Here is a 15,145-nt window from a genome sequence, read left to right as displayed (position 1 = left end):
ATGAGATAAATAAAGTGCTTAGGAATATGCCTGGCACCGTGTAAGCACTGAATGAATGCAAGCTTGCCAGCCTGATAAGGATTTTAACAATCATTGAGAAAGATATCTGCAGCTTTCCACAAGAACAGAATGGCTCAAAATTAATTGATAAAAAAGATTCTTTGTACTTTATTTTTTTAATCTGTTCAAATATTCCCCCAAAGTGGATTAAATAAAAAATGTTCAATATGTTCTTTTTACCAAGCTATTGGATGAAAGCACGCTATTAGTTGAGCTAAATAATTCATTTAGTTAATTTGCACTGTAATCAATCAGGAGAAGCTACAAAACCTCAAAGTCATTCCAAGTCCAATTTCAAGTCTCTTTCAGACTTTAGAAACATCTTCCACCAGAAGACAGTCATAAAATGTGTCAGGAAACAGAAACGATGAGCTTAACCTCTACCACAGGCTGGCTAATCTTCGGAAACGAACACACTGTCTGAACAGCAGGAAAGCAGGATCACAGTCACTGCTGTTATCAGAACTGGGTCCAAACGTCAGCTCTGCCACTTGCTGACTATGCACCTCGGGATATTCTACTCAACCTTTCTGAGCCTCAGCATCCACCACCGCCTACCTTGCAGGGTTGTCGTGAAGATTAAATGACACGATGCATATGATGGGGTCAGGCGTGGTGACTCACACGTATAACCCCAGCACTTTCGGAGGCCAAGGTGGGAGGATCACTTGAGGCCAGGAGTTCAAGACTGGCCTGGCCAACATAGCAAGACCGCATCTCTTTGAAAATATATGTATAGTAATAAAAAGATGTATATGATGCCCCTGCCCAGTGTTTGACACATAGTACATGCTTATTAAATGGTGTCAATTATATTAATTTAGATTTAAATAATTTGTCTATTCATTATTCATTCATTAATAAGAGTGAACTACTCTGGTGAAGATTTTGATTTATTCTACATAAGAAAGTTCCTCAGCTGGACGTTAGCAAAAATTCTTCCGTAAGAACTTAAACGAGGTTAGTAAAATCTCTGATCCTTACAAGCTTAACTAACACTAGAGCCACCGTGCCTTGTATCAGCCTCACAGAGGAAGAGAACAGGGAGGCAACAGAAGGTTTTAGATCCTTCAAATAAAACAAACAAGAATATCACACTATTAGAAGCAAAGTCCTAAGTCTCACTATTACTTATCGGGGGATGTTTCTAAAATGGCGGGGCACCTGGAGTCAACGCTTTTTACAAGATGTCTTCCAAGCCAAACTGCTACAAGCCATTCAAGCTGAAAGTCTTCTGGTAGTGCCCCTTACAATCAACCAGAAGAGCACCTTTAAGAAACAGAAGCCTCTCAGCACCACTGACCTGACAAAACTCTATCTTCCTCAATGGGTCTGAAATGACTGGCTGGGGACTTAGGAGGAAATTCCTATCCAAAGGCCAAGAGCGGCCACGGGAGGAAGGTGCAGCTCTCCACATGCACCTGTGTTAGGGAGAATCAAGACACAGAAAAAACGAGGAAAAGGGAGAACTTTCCAATCCTACCACTTTCAGAAAAAGAAACATTAATTGTAGCATCTGAAACCTAAAAGACTCTCTCTAGTAGGAATGACAAACAGTGCTAAAAAAGGAACTATGGAGGCGTCTTGCCTCTGTCTCACTCTACGGTCTATCAGTCAGTTGCCACCTGACACGCCCAGGTGGCCAAACCTTCGCACCTGCTGTTCCTGCCATCTGGACTGCCCTTCCCCACCCTGTCTCACTGGCAAGGTCCTATTCTACCTGCAAAGCCCAGCTTCGAAATGAACATTTCTGCACTATCTTGTCTAATACACCCCAAACCACAACCCCTCCACCAGCAGATCTGACAGCGCCAATTTCCCTCTTCTTTTGATTCACTGATTGCTTGCTGCTAAAAATTACTCTTTTATGACGCTAACTCTACTAGTAGGCTGTGAGCCCCCGAAGGCAAGGGAGAGGGCTGATTCTTCAATATATCCACTCATCTGGCTCTCACTCACTCTTCACTCACTCATCCATTCATTCATGCACTGAGCACTGAAGTGAACCTTGGTTTTCTGCCACCATGGCATCCGCTTCCCCTAGCAACAGTCCCAGTTTTCATCTGGGGATCCATCCCTCTCCCCAATCTCCCTTCTCCATGTCTCAATGGAGCCCTTCCCTGTCTTAGCACAAGCCAGATCCTGTGATCAGCTGAAAAGAGAGAATGAAACCTAACTTAACTCTACAGAGTAAACATAAGGTTTTTGACAAGAATGGAGAGACTCTTGCTTTTTCCTATGAATGTGAACCTGGAAGAAAAACTATGTGCCCAGGGGTGATCACAGCCATCTGTGACCCTGAGGAGGAAAACCTACTGATATGGTTTGCCTGTGTCCCCACCCAAATCTCACCTTGAATTGTAGCTCCCACAATTCCCACGTGTCGTGGGAGAGACCCAGTGGGAGGTAACTGAATGATGGGGGCAGGTCTTTCCCGTGCTGTTCTCGTGACAGTGAGCAAGTCTCACGAGATCTGACAGTTGTATAAGGGGCTGCACAAGCTCTTTCTCTTTGCTGCCACCATCCATGTTAGACATGACTTGCTCCTCCTTGCCTTCTGCCATGATTGTGAGGTCTCCCCAGCCATGTGGAACTGTGAGTCCATTAAGCCTCTTTTTCTTCCCGGTCTTGGGTATGTCTTTATCAGCACCCTGTCACAATGGACTAATAACACCTACCAAAAATGATGTCAACCCAGAAAGGGAAGAGGAAAGCACTAAAGAGAGAGAAACAGGAGCCTCGTAACACAGCTCAAGTATCAAGCATTTGCCACAGCTAAAGCCAGACTTTTCCTTAGGCCAAAGGATTACCTTCCTCGAGATTACCACGACAGGCTCGACTCAGTGGTAATAACAAGCTGAATAGATACCATTCAATTCTTGCTCTTAAAAAGTCTATAGTGGATCCAGCAACACAACAGAGAAACTCTCCTCCAAGCAGTGACTCAGGGATCCAGGTCAGTATCATTTTCTAGCTATGCATCATGGAACACAAAGCTTCCAGAATCACCATGGCAGGGGAGCAAGAACCAAGAAAACTCATCCCCACTCTCCTATGCCTCAGTCTAGCATAACACTCATTACCTCTACTTTCAACCCACTGGCCAAAACTAGTCACACAGTCCCAAGCTACCCATAAAGGAGACTAGGAAATGCATCTGTCCTATGTGTCTACAAAAAGAAAAATGAGACAGACCTTGATAAATCACACAGTCTTTGTCACAGACAGCTTGAGCCAAGTTTTTTTATTCTGCAACCAAAAAAATTATTAAATGATACAAGCATCAACCAGGTACCAGAGGTCATGAAGGATGAACACAGGTAAATGGGACACATTCACGACACCGTATTAGGAGGATTAGGAGAGGTGACACAAAGGACGTGCAGGACACCTGGGGCAAACTGAATCAGTCTTCAAGAGTGCAGTGGGGTGATCTGAGAAGGCTTCCAGGATGAGATCTGAAAGATCAGAAGTCAGCCAGCGAAAACGGACAGGAAAGGGTTCATAAAAAAAGAACAGGGTTCCAGGTGGGACCTTACACCTGCCTGTGTGAAGGTCTGCAGTGAGAACACGTGCATTTGAGAAAGGAAAACATGCTCAGAGCAAGGTAAGAAGCATGACTGAAGAGGAAGGCAAGAGTATAGCAAAAAGGCTTACTTTAACATGTGAACATGTTACTTTTACAGGAACCTAAATGCTAAAGTGAGCCACTGGTAAGTTGTAAGCAGAAAAAGAAATGGCCCAAGTAGACTGGGCCCAGAGTAGTTTGTCATTGTCCGTCTACATGCACTAAATGCAACAAGTCCCTCCCTCCTCCCTGTCTCAGCGTTCTCCACTCCCCCTGTATCCCGTTTCTCCAGCTCCACACTGCCAGTGACGAGCCCTTTATGTTGCCTGCAGGCTGAGCTCCTGCAGCATTCAGGACAGCCCTGCCCCTTCGCCGGGTGTATACTGAACTCTGAGCCCAACCTTGACAGGACTACATCTCTTTCACTCGCTTCCATCAAGGCCATACGACTCCTTCTGGGGACCCAGAAGTGGCTTCTTGAAGCCACTTCCCGCCTCAAAGAGGAAGGCAAATATAAAACAGGCCCAAAATAGTGTGGGTCTGAAAAGCTGAAAACCAGCCACTATAATTACAAGTATTTTTATCTATCGCCCAGAAAGGAGTATTGGATCATTTTCCAAGTGTTTCTCTAAGGAAGTTCATCTGTTCATTCGCAAGTACTCCAGACTTCCAGATCAGAGGCACAACCGGAAATGAGGCTTCAGCAGAAATGGAAGCGAAACAGAACACATGGGGGGGAGAAACAGCAAAGATCAGGGCCCAGCGCCACCACCGGAGAGGGGGGTGACCTCATCAGGAAAGGGGAAACGAGGTATCCAAGGTTCTGCGAGAGAAATCAAAAGATCAGCAAGGATAAACACTAGAAGGCTAGGGGCGCAAGCATGCCTGCACAGAGGCACAATTGTGACCTGCACCTGAACATGCCCCAGGCAAATGCAAACAGTAACTGAGAGGCCAAGGGAGACGAGGGAAGAAGGAAGAGCCCTTGAGAAGAAGACAGTGCCAGTAGTGGACCCTTCTCCTCCTGCTGCACGGGCGGATAACCCCAGCACACAGGAACAGATGGGAACATCCAGTGAGCACAAGAGGCATCAGAAGGGGCCTGCCATCCAAGGCAGCACACACGGCTGTTTACCCAGTAAGTGCTCACATCAGAAACCGTGTCGCCAGCTAGAATCTGTTTCCATTCTCCCTCCTTATCTCTTCCATCGTTCTAGTTCTTGACAAGCTAATAGCCAGCATGTTTGTCACTGCATTCATTTTCCGGGCTCCACTTAGAACTAAAAGTTAGAGCTAGTAGGCAAGGCAGGCCTGATTCCTGTTTCTAGTCAGATACAGAGAAGGCCACAGAGGGCGACGGGAAGAGTACCAACTCTGGGGTCAGTCAGGGGGTCAAATCTTGCTTCTACCTATGCTAGCCCCATGACCTCGGGCAGGTGACTTAACCCTTCCAAGCCTCGGCTTCATCATCTGTAGGTATGCAGAGAACAATGAATCAAACAGTCCATGTAATGCAATTAACACAGTGCCTAAAAATAGAATAGCCCCTCAATTTGCACTAACTGCTATTACCTTCATTATCTTTTTTTTTTTTTTTCAGATGTCTCGCTCTGTCACCTAGGCTGGAATGCAGTGGTGCCATCATAGTGATGCAGGACAGATAAGCCCCCAAAGAAGGGCTTAGCCTGCAAGGGTTCTTGGCTTTGTCCAGGAAAGAATTTAAGGGCAAGCTGGAGGTAGAAGAAAACAGCTTTATTGAAGTGGCGGTGTCACAGCTCCAGTGGAGTTACAGCTCCGGGACTGCTGCTGCAGAGCAGGGTGACCCCGCCAACAGAGGGTGGCAGCTCAGGGCAGTTTTGCAGTCACATTTGTACGTACTTTTACTTATGTGTAGATTAAGGGGTCGTTTATGCAGAAATTTCTAGAGAGGAAGTATTAACTTTTGAGTCATTGGGTCATTGCCATGGAAAGGGGCCGTAACTCCTGGATGTTGCCATGATAATGGTAAACTGACATGGCACCCACGGGCATGTCTGATGGAAAGCTGCTTCCACCCAGTCCTGTTTTAGCTAGTAGTCAGTTTGGTCCAGTGTCTGAGTCCCGCCTCTGGAGTCAAGTCCCACCTCCTACTTCAATAGCTCACTGCAGCCTTGACCTTCTGGACTCAAGCAATCTTCCCACCTCAACCTCCTGAGTGGCTGGGACCACAGGCATGCTGATGTACCCAGCTAGTTAAAAAAAATTTTTTTTTAATTACAGGGTCTCACTACATTGCCCAGGCTGTGACATCAATATCTATAGCTGCTTTTCATAAAATGTCATGAAAAACCTAACAGGTCACCAAGTACCACACATGTAATACACCCTCAAAAAACACTGGTGGGAGAAATTCTCTAGGATCAACAACCCAGGTTCTTCAACTAATAAATGACACGAAAGGAAGAAAGGGAGAGGCAGGGAGACACAGGTGACAGAACATATGGATTAAAAGACACTGAAGAGATCCATCACCAATCACGAGGTGGGGACCTTACTGGGATCCTGATTCAAACACCTGTTTAAACTACAAATTTGAACACTCACCAGATATTTGACAATACTAAGGAATTACTGCTAACTTTAGGGTGTGATAATGATACTACAGAGTTTTTTCTGTTTTAAAAAGACAGTCCTTGTAGTTTACTACCAATATATTCCTAACTACTTACGGGTGAAATCAACGTTGTGCTTTGGATTTCCTTCCAAACACTACTTGATGCTGGGGAAACAGGAGGGTAAGTGGATGAAACAAGACTAGACAAGAGTTGATAACTATTGAAGTAGGGTGATGAGTATATGGAAGTTCTTTATGCTCTTTTGCCTACTTTTTACCAGTAAAAAAAAAAAAATTAAAAAAAAACAGAGAGACACCTGTGAGATACAGCCTGCCTCCTCTTCCTTCGGAGACCTTCCTTAGGGAAGGAGTCCGTTTGTAAAGGAGACCATGCTGGAGGCTGGAAACCCATACGCTGGTGGAGCCTGCAGGCTGTGGTCACACCTCCTCATCTCCAAATCCCTCACTTTCCCAGGGCCTGTGTAGTGTGCTGCTGACATGACTATGTGTGTTGTTAACTGAAGTCAAGGCAGAGAGCCAAGCAAAGGGCACATCCAAAAGACAGAAAAGCTCCGAGCTTAGCCATCTTGCATAAATGAGATGCTCCAGTTCCTTGTTCGGGAAGCTGGGAAGGAGAAAGAGTGAGCCAGGGGCCCCCTAAAAGACCTTCTTAAAGAAGCTCCTCTCCCTGATACTCCAACCCAAGAATCAATGGGACTAGCACGAGCCTCCTTTAACAGGCTTTTTAAAGTACGACTATGGTATTGCAGTAATGTGGGGTTTTTAAAAGACCTCTTATCTTTTAAAGATAGATTCTGAAATACTCAGGAATGTAATAATATGGAACCTGGGATTTTCTTCAAAATACCATGAGAGGCTGAGGTTTGATGGGTGGGACGGGATACAGATGAAGCAAGACTGGCCAAGAGGTACTAACAGCTACAGCCAGGTGATGGGTACATAGAGGCTCATTACACTTTTATTTCTGTATATGTTTCAACTTTTACATAATAAAAAAATTTTAAGGACACCTTGGGGCCGGGTACAGTGGCTCACACCTGTAATCCCAGCACTTTGGGAGGCCAAGGCGGGTGGATCATGAGGTGAGGAGATCGAGACCATCCTGGCTTACACGGTGAAACCCCATCTCTACTAAAAATACAAAAAAATTAACCACACATGGTGGTGGGGCCTGTAGTCCGAGCTACTCGGGAGGCTGAGGCAGAAGAATGGCATGAACCCGGGAGGCAGAGCTTGCAGTGAACCGAGATCACACCACTGCACTCCAGCCTGGGCAATACAGCAAAGCTCCATCTCAAAAAAAAAAAAAAAAATCCTTGGAGGTTTAGCCCTGTTAGTCATTCACACTTCAGTGGGAATTACACCTATCCTGCTAGAAACTATAACTTCTTACCCTTTTTCACTGATATATAGGAGGCACTTAAACACTCCATTTTGCTTGGTAATCAAACTATATGAGGTAAGAGCCTGGTCTCAATCCACTCAGCTTCATGTGATTAAAAAAAAAACAAACAGGACAGGCATAGTGGCTCACACCTGTAATCCCAGCACTTTGGGAGGCCGAGGTGGGAGGATCACTTGAGGTCAGGAGTTTGAGACTAGCCTGGCCAATACGGTGAAACCCTGTCTCTACTAAAAATACAAAAATTAGCTGAGCATGGTAGAGCATTCTACTGTGGAGGGGGAAGCAGGAGAATCACTTGAACCCAGGAGGCGGAGGTTGTAGTGAGCTGAGATCGTACCACTGCACTCCAGCCTGGGCAACAAAGTGAGACTCCATCAGAAAAATTAAAAATAAATAAATAAATAAACCTAACATCATACCTTTCATTTTGAGTATCAGTTTAATGTAGATCTCAGCTCAGAGTTTTTTATCCTGAGTCCTTATAAAAAATCCAGTATTTTATTGAAAAGCCCATGCTGCTCTTATACAAAAATGACTCCTGGACACGCATGAGAAGTGTTGGAACCCACTGGTGCCAATTTATGAGGCAGGCACTGGTGGTGTAACTGCTCCCAAGGTCCTGGCTGCTTCCGGAATTTTTACACTTTATTAAAATGATGATCACATTCACAGTTATCTACAGCGTGTGATTATGAGTGTATTTTTTACCAGCTTGATGTTCAAGCTTACTTTTCCATTAATAGCGACTCTGCCATTATAATGAGAACAAATGTTGCTAATACACCATTTATTTTACCCACAAGAAAAATTCAGGGACTAACCACACTCAGACAGTAAACGATAAGTGTCTTATAATTTTAAAAATCAATCATCAGCTAGCTGAGCCCTGCCATATGGAAGGGAGTAAAGTTCTGTTTGCAGAGGATGGACTGGCAATATTGAAGCAGAAGATACACAAGTGGGGCAAACAGCTAGAAAACGGTGCCAGCAAGCAAGAGCTGGGAGAGCCCGAAAACATGAGGGAGCTAAGCCCTGCTAAACAGTGAGTGGAAGGAGAACTGAAGGGAAACGGCATCTACTGATTACATACGGATACAAAGCTTTACCTAAGTGAGGGCACCGCTGGTAAGCAAAATAAACAGATTCTAACCTAAGCTAAAATAGAATTCACTATAAACAGGCAGAAAAGTGGGGAAATCAGGCTCAGAAAAGTAACTGAGGCCAGGCACAGTGGCTCATGCCTATAATCCGTCCCATCACTTTGGGAGGCCAAGGTGGGTGGATCACCTGAGGTCAGGAGTTCGAGACCAGCCTGGTCAACGCGGCGAAACCCCATCTCTGTTAAAAATATAAAAAATTAGCTGGGTGTGGTGGCACGCATCTGTAATCTCAGCTACTCGGGAGGCTGAGGCAGGAGAATTGCCTGAACCTGGGAGGCAGAGGTTGCAGTGAGCTGAGATTGTGCCATTGCCCTCCAGCCTGGGTGACAGAATGAGACTCTGTCTCAGAAAAAAGAAAACAAAAAGGAACCGAAACCAAAGCAGTTCTGGCAAGTTCAACACAGAAAACAATTAGAGTCTTATCAGACTCATTGCTATTAGTCTATTGAATAAATGCTTACTGTTAATTGCTACTGAATAAACGGCCTCCCAAGCATTGCTGCATTCTTATACGACTCCAGAGTTAAAGCCCCCATGGGCCTAGCTCAGGTCATGTACCCAGCCCTGAACCAAAACCAGGGCAAAGCATTTGGACATACTGTCCCACCCAGACAGCACGCTATGGTGGAGAGGGAAGCCCTCCAAAGAAAGTCAGGATGGAGGGGAGAAGAGGAAGCACAGAGACACCTCCTGTCTACTGCAGGCACTCAGCTGGGTTCTTATGTGTCATTCCCAAAACAAACCCACTCACAGGTATGACTGGCTGCATTTCACTAACAGAGAACTTGAGGCTTAGAGAGGTTAGGGGGCGTGCCCAGGAACATATGGCAGTAAGTGGCAAATCTGAACTCAGTCTGACACGCGATACATGTGCTTTCCAAGTCACCAGGCTGCAGAAGGCAGCGACAAAGTGATGCAGGCCCAAAGTCCGAATGTCGCCAACACGTCACATTGTTGTGAAGACAACTGCTGAAAAAGAATAGAACATCTCTGAAGATGAGTCCAAACCAAAGGAAATGTACTTAAAAGAGGTAAAGAAGCAAGAGTCTCAGAAGAGATCGATCTTGGATGTGTCCAATATCTTATCTTCAACACCTTGGTTGTTTCTGTTCTGGTGTCTTAGAATTTCAAGAAGCATGGGGAAGTTTACAGAAGAAATTCTGAGCATCACCACTAACAGTCCCTAAGAAGTGGGGAGGAATTATCTAAAGAAGCTGTGGTTAGGTGCCAACCTCTGCAGAACTGCCGTCAAAGACACAGCTCCAGGCCTGTGGGTATAACCCTACCTCTGCACTTCAATTATCTGTCCTGACAACTAGAACAGGCACGTCTGCCTCACCCACAAGAATGCAAGCTCCCTAAACACAGGCACTGCGTCCCATTCATTTTTGTAACTCGGGACCACTCTTGGCATGAGGAAGAGCTAATGCAACTCACAGATGAAACACCAATGACTTTGCAACAGAAGTCGCTCTGCAAGTGGCTCATGCCTGTAATCTCAGCACTTTGGGAGGCTGAGGTGGGTGGATCACGAAGTCAAGAGATCAAGACCATCCTGACCAACATGGTGAAATCCCCATCTCTACTAAAAATACAAAAATTAGCTGGGCATGGTGATGCGTGCCTGTAGTCCCAGCTACTCAGGAGGCTGAGACAGAAGAAGCGCTTGAACCCAGGAGGTGGAGCTTGCAGTGAGCCAAGATCACGCCACTACACTCCAGCCTGGTGACAGAGTGAGGCTCTGTCTCAAAAAAGAAAAAGAAAAAAAAAAAAAAACTCCATCTAGGGTAGTGAATGCCATTTCAGGGATGTCTCTGTTTCAACCTCACAACTTCCTTGGCTCATCTCCTACAACCATCAACACTGCTGCTCCCAGGGTAGGAAAAGCCACAAAGGGAGTAGAAAGGAAGCTAAGGGCTGGACACTGAGAAGGCGCTCAATGGATGTGCACGAATTGAGTTGGCACCATCTATTACTCCATGGTGTCCCCAGGCTCTCCAAGCTATGCCTCCTGCTAACATTAAGGGCCAGAGGAAAGTGTGCCTCCTCTCCAGAACCCATGTGCTCTTATTAGCTATCTAATCCTTTCTACCAGGTCGCTCTGAGCTCTAGTTAAGACTTAACTGTGGGCCGAGTGCAGTGGCTCACGCCTGTAATCCCAGCACTTTGAGAGGCCAAGGCAGGCGGATCACTTAAGGTTAGGCGTTCGAGACCAGCCTGGCCAACACGATGAAACCCTGTCTCTACTAAAAATACAAAAAATTAGCCAGGCATTGTGGTGGGCACCTGTAATTCCAGCTACTCAGGAGGCTGAGGCAGAAGAATCGCTTGAACCTGGGAAGGGGAGGTTGCAGTGAGCTGACATCAGGCCATTGCACTCCAGCCCGGGCAAAAAGAGCAAAACTCCATCTCAAAAAACAAAACAAAAAAAGACTTAATTGTGATGCCTTAGACAATTCACTCCCAATCTGAGGTTCTAGGACTCACATTTATCATTCTTTAAGCATTACACAAGATGACTGAAGCCACTCAACAGGCTGGCCTTCTATTCAATGTTATGTTTCTCCTACTATATGCTGGAGATGGGTTGGGCAAATGAAGATACAATTTAAAAGACAATGTCCGCACTGCCCTCGAGGAACTCTCACTCTGCTGTTCTGCTACAAGTTGCTTTGGAAGCAGGTAATCCTTGGCACAGACAAGATGTGCTTTTCCCCCTTTCTTCTCCAGTAACAAAGGGTTTGTGATGTCCCCACCACCAGCGCCATCTCAAATGGCTGATATTGCTGCAGTTTCTGTTATCTACTGCTAGTTTTCCCCCTTGTGTCCTGCCATTCATTCTCTGGAACATCGGTACTGATCGTCTCTTCCGTCAAGTTAACCTTCTTCTTCAATGAGCTCAGCCTTTCAAAGCACGGCAGAGAGTTGTGGGTTTGCACTCTGGTGCTCAACTGTGAGGATTCAAATCCAGCTCTGCATTTTTTTTTTTTTTTTTTTGAGATGGAGTCTCACTCTGTCGCCCAGGTTGGAGTGCAGAGCCATGATCCCAGCTCACTGCAACTTCCTCTTCTCGGGTTCAAGTGATTCTCTGCCTCAGCCTCAGCCTCCCAAGTAGCTGGGACTATAGACGTATGCCACCATGTCCGGCTAATTTTTGAGAATGGAAACAGATTCTATCTGGCAGACACAGTTTCCCCGTGTTGGCCAGGCTACTCTCGAACTCCTAGTCTGAAGTGATCCACCCGCCTCGTTCTCTCAAAGTGCTGGGATTACAGGTTTGAGCCACCACGCCCAGCCCCAGCTCTGCTTCTTAGCAGCTAAGGACTCTTGGGAAAGTTACTAAACTTCCCAAAGCTTTGTCTGTGAACTGGAGGCAGCAAGAGTGTCCTCCTCAAAGAACTCTTCTCAGGATCACATATGTTCATCTACGTAAAAACCCCAGCACAGTGCCTGGATCTAACAGTACTCACCTGACAGCTGCTGCTAGTATTACAGGGGCTGTGATATTACTAGTGCTTTTACCCTTGCCAGATTAATGTATACCTGCCAGAATTCTCCTGTCCTCCTTGTTTTCCTGAGTTAACAACCACAGGGTGTCAGGAACAATTTTTATACCTCCAGTCCTTGGCACAAGATGCCCACCAGCCATTTAAAGAGGGCTTTACGGCACCGACTTTAGGTTCTGTGCTGTCCAGGACACTGGATTCCAGGTCACCAAGCACAAATGTGTAGTGTGTATGTGCAGACAGATGAGCTGGCTTTCATGCTCTCAAAGACACCTAGATAAAAAAATTCTCAGAAACTCCCTTCGCACTGGGATGAATCACCATGTTTAAGGTGTTCCAAATATCCTTATTATCTAAAATGAGATGGACTGGGCACAATGGCATACACTTGTGATCCCAGCACTTTGAGAGGCCGAGGCGAGAGTATTGTTGGAGGTCACAAGTTTGAGACCAACTTGGGCAGCATAGCAAGATCCCATCTCTAGAAAAAATAAATTTAAAAAAATTAGCCGGGAATAGTGGCACATGCCTGTAGTCTCAGCTACTTGGGAGGCTGAGGTAGGAAGATCCGTTGAGCCTGGGAGGTTGAGGCTGCAGTGAGCCAAGGCTGTACCACTGCACTCCAGCCTAGGTGACAGACTGAGACCCTGTCTCCATAAATAACTAAATAAATACAATGTTTCTTCTTCTTCCTTTGCCCTTCTGACATGGAAAGAAACTATATCAACTTTTCCCCTCACATTCGTTCATTACTCTAACAAGTCTTTACAACTATTTTGGTAAAAATCAACCCATTAACAGAATGACAGAAGCATCACAAAGAACGTTCTGAGGGTCTCGATTAACAGCAAAAGTATTGGTGTAGTGAAATGCTAATGCTATTCACAGATGAAAGATCACCGGCAGAACCTGTCTTTGCAGCCAAAAAAGAAGGAAAAATCAATCCGGTGCAGTAAATGCCATTTGAGGACATGTCTGCTTCAACCTCACACTTCTCTCAGCTCGTTGACCACAGCCAGCATCTCTACTGCTCCCGGGATAAAAAAAACAAACAAGAAGGAAAAGAAAGGAAGCTTGAGGCCAGTAAGACGAACCTTCATGCCTCAACCTTGAGCCCTCCCGTTTGGTGGTTCCACACTCACCCTCTCACAGCTGGCCAGAACGGCCAGGCAGGTGGACCCTGCAGTAACTCCCCACATGACCTGATCCTCTCCACACATCTCAGCTCAGGTCAGCACAGCAGGGGATGAGATTTTCACATGGTCAAAGCAAAGCGGGTGGTGACACGGCCAGGACACAGCCACAGCATCACCTTTCTCCCCTCATCTACTCTGTTCCCGACCCGTGAGTCTCCTTTCAGTTCCTGCCAATGCTTTCCTTGTACTCAGCCTCTGTTCTTGCTGTTTCTGATGCAGAAAGCAGGCATCTCATAAACACTGAAATAAATCATCCAACCACCCAGCCCACGAATGAACTAGTGGCACTTGGCTCAGAGGGTCAAACACCCAATCAATCAGAGGGTCAAACACCCCCACCCCACCCCTACAGGCTGCCCAGCAGCCCCACAGGTGGAGAATCTCCACGGAGAGCGCTGCCTGGACCCAGCACTCAATGCCTTTGTGGACCCTGCGAAGTAGGCACCCTCGCTGAGCTGCACTGGTCTGATGGAATCCTCACCACAGCACCCTTGTTCCTCCAGAGGAACAGAACCTTTCATCCTGCACTTTCATTCTGAGAACGCTTTCACCTTCTCTAGCTCATCAGGCCTTCATTCATTCATTCAGTAAATCCAGACATCCCCATCCCAGGAGAACTTAAAAATTCAAGGGTTACGCAGCACCTACCATTTGCCAATAAGTGGCTGTGGAACGTACAGAGGTGGCAAAGACACAGTCCTACCTTTTAGGGGTTCGAATCCTGAGACAAGTCGTCCCAATCCTGAGATTGGGGCCCTGCTTCCCTCTCCACTTGGGACTTCCGGGCACAGACTCATGGCCCAGAACCCTGGCACTGCCACCAGCCAAGTCTGAGTCTCACAGCCCCACTGAGGGAGCTCCCAAGGAAGGGCAGAGCACTGGGCAGAGAGCACACAGGAGTGCCCTGTCCCCAGGCCTCCCCAGCCTGGCTTTTGACTCATCCCCACCAGCCTGTGTGTTAAGGCCTCAGCTTGCCTTCCCTTGAGCTCACTTGAGTTAGAATGCAAGATGTTTCTAAAGCCACCTTCCTTCTTTAGAGGCAATTTAGAGACCAGACAAAACAGATGGTAAGAATGGCAGCCTGCACCAGCAATGAACTTAGGGGAACACCCTCCAAGGCCCTGGGCCTCTGAAACCCACCCAAGCTCAGGTATGTCTACACAGCAATGAGTGAGTGTCTTCTTGATTATCAAAATAAAACTCACTGTAGAAGACTTAGAAAGAACCGAAAGTCTGCTTGTATACTTAGCATGTGTATGTATGTACATACAGACATGACTTACAATACTACCACCAAGGGACCATTACAACATGTACACACACCTCATCAAAAACATAGCTTCTCAACTTTACCATTGAATATGGTAATAAATCGACGGTTTTTGAAAAACCTCTTTATCATATCCAAGAATTACCCTTTTTTTAATCAGGTATCAATAAGGTTATAAAATGATTTTTCGTTTCCTACCAAGATAATTATCTGGTTTTCCTCTTTGAGGCTACTAATGAGATGACTTACATGGATGAATTTCCTAACATGCAGCCATCCTTGCAATCCTAAATAAACCCTATGTTTTATGTGCACTGTTCTTTTAATATGCGACTGAATTTGAGTAATGACTTTCTAGAATTTTTG

At 45.9% G+C, this 15,145-nt stretch overlaps 1 protein-coding gene across 11 annotated transcripts in view; it reads right to left on the bottom strand.

The window, feature by feature from the left end:
- SNX29 (sorting nexin 29) overlaps positions 1 to 15,145 on the bottom strand; it is a 592,115-nt gene that overhangs the window by 279,924 nt on the left and 297,046 nt on the right. The window lies entirely within an intron of this gene.

This window comes from Pan troglodytes, chromosome 18 (assembly GCF_028858775.2).
Source record: "Pan troglodytes isolate AG18354 chromosome 18, NHGRI_mPanTro3-v2.0_pri, whole genome shotgun sequence".
Lineage (NCBI taxonomy): Eukaryota > Metazoa > Chordata > Mammalia > Primates > Hominidae > Pan > Pan troglodytes.
The sequence above is the reverse complement of the archived record's forward strand: the minus strand, read 5'-3'. Positions and strand labels throughout refer to the sequence as shown.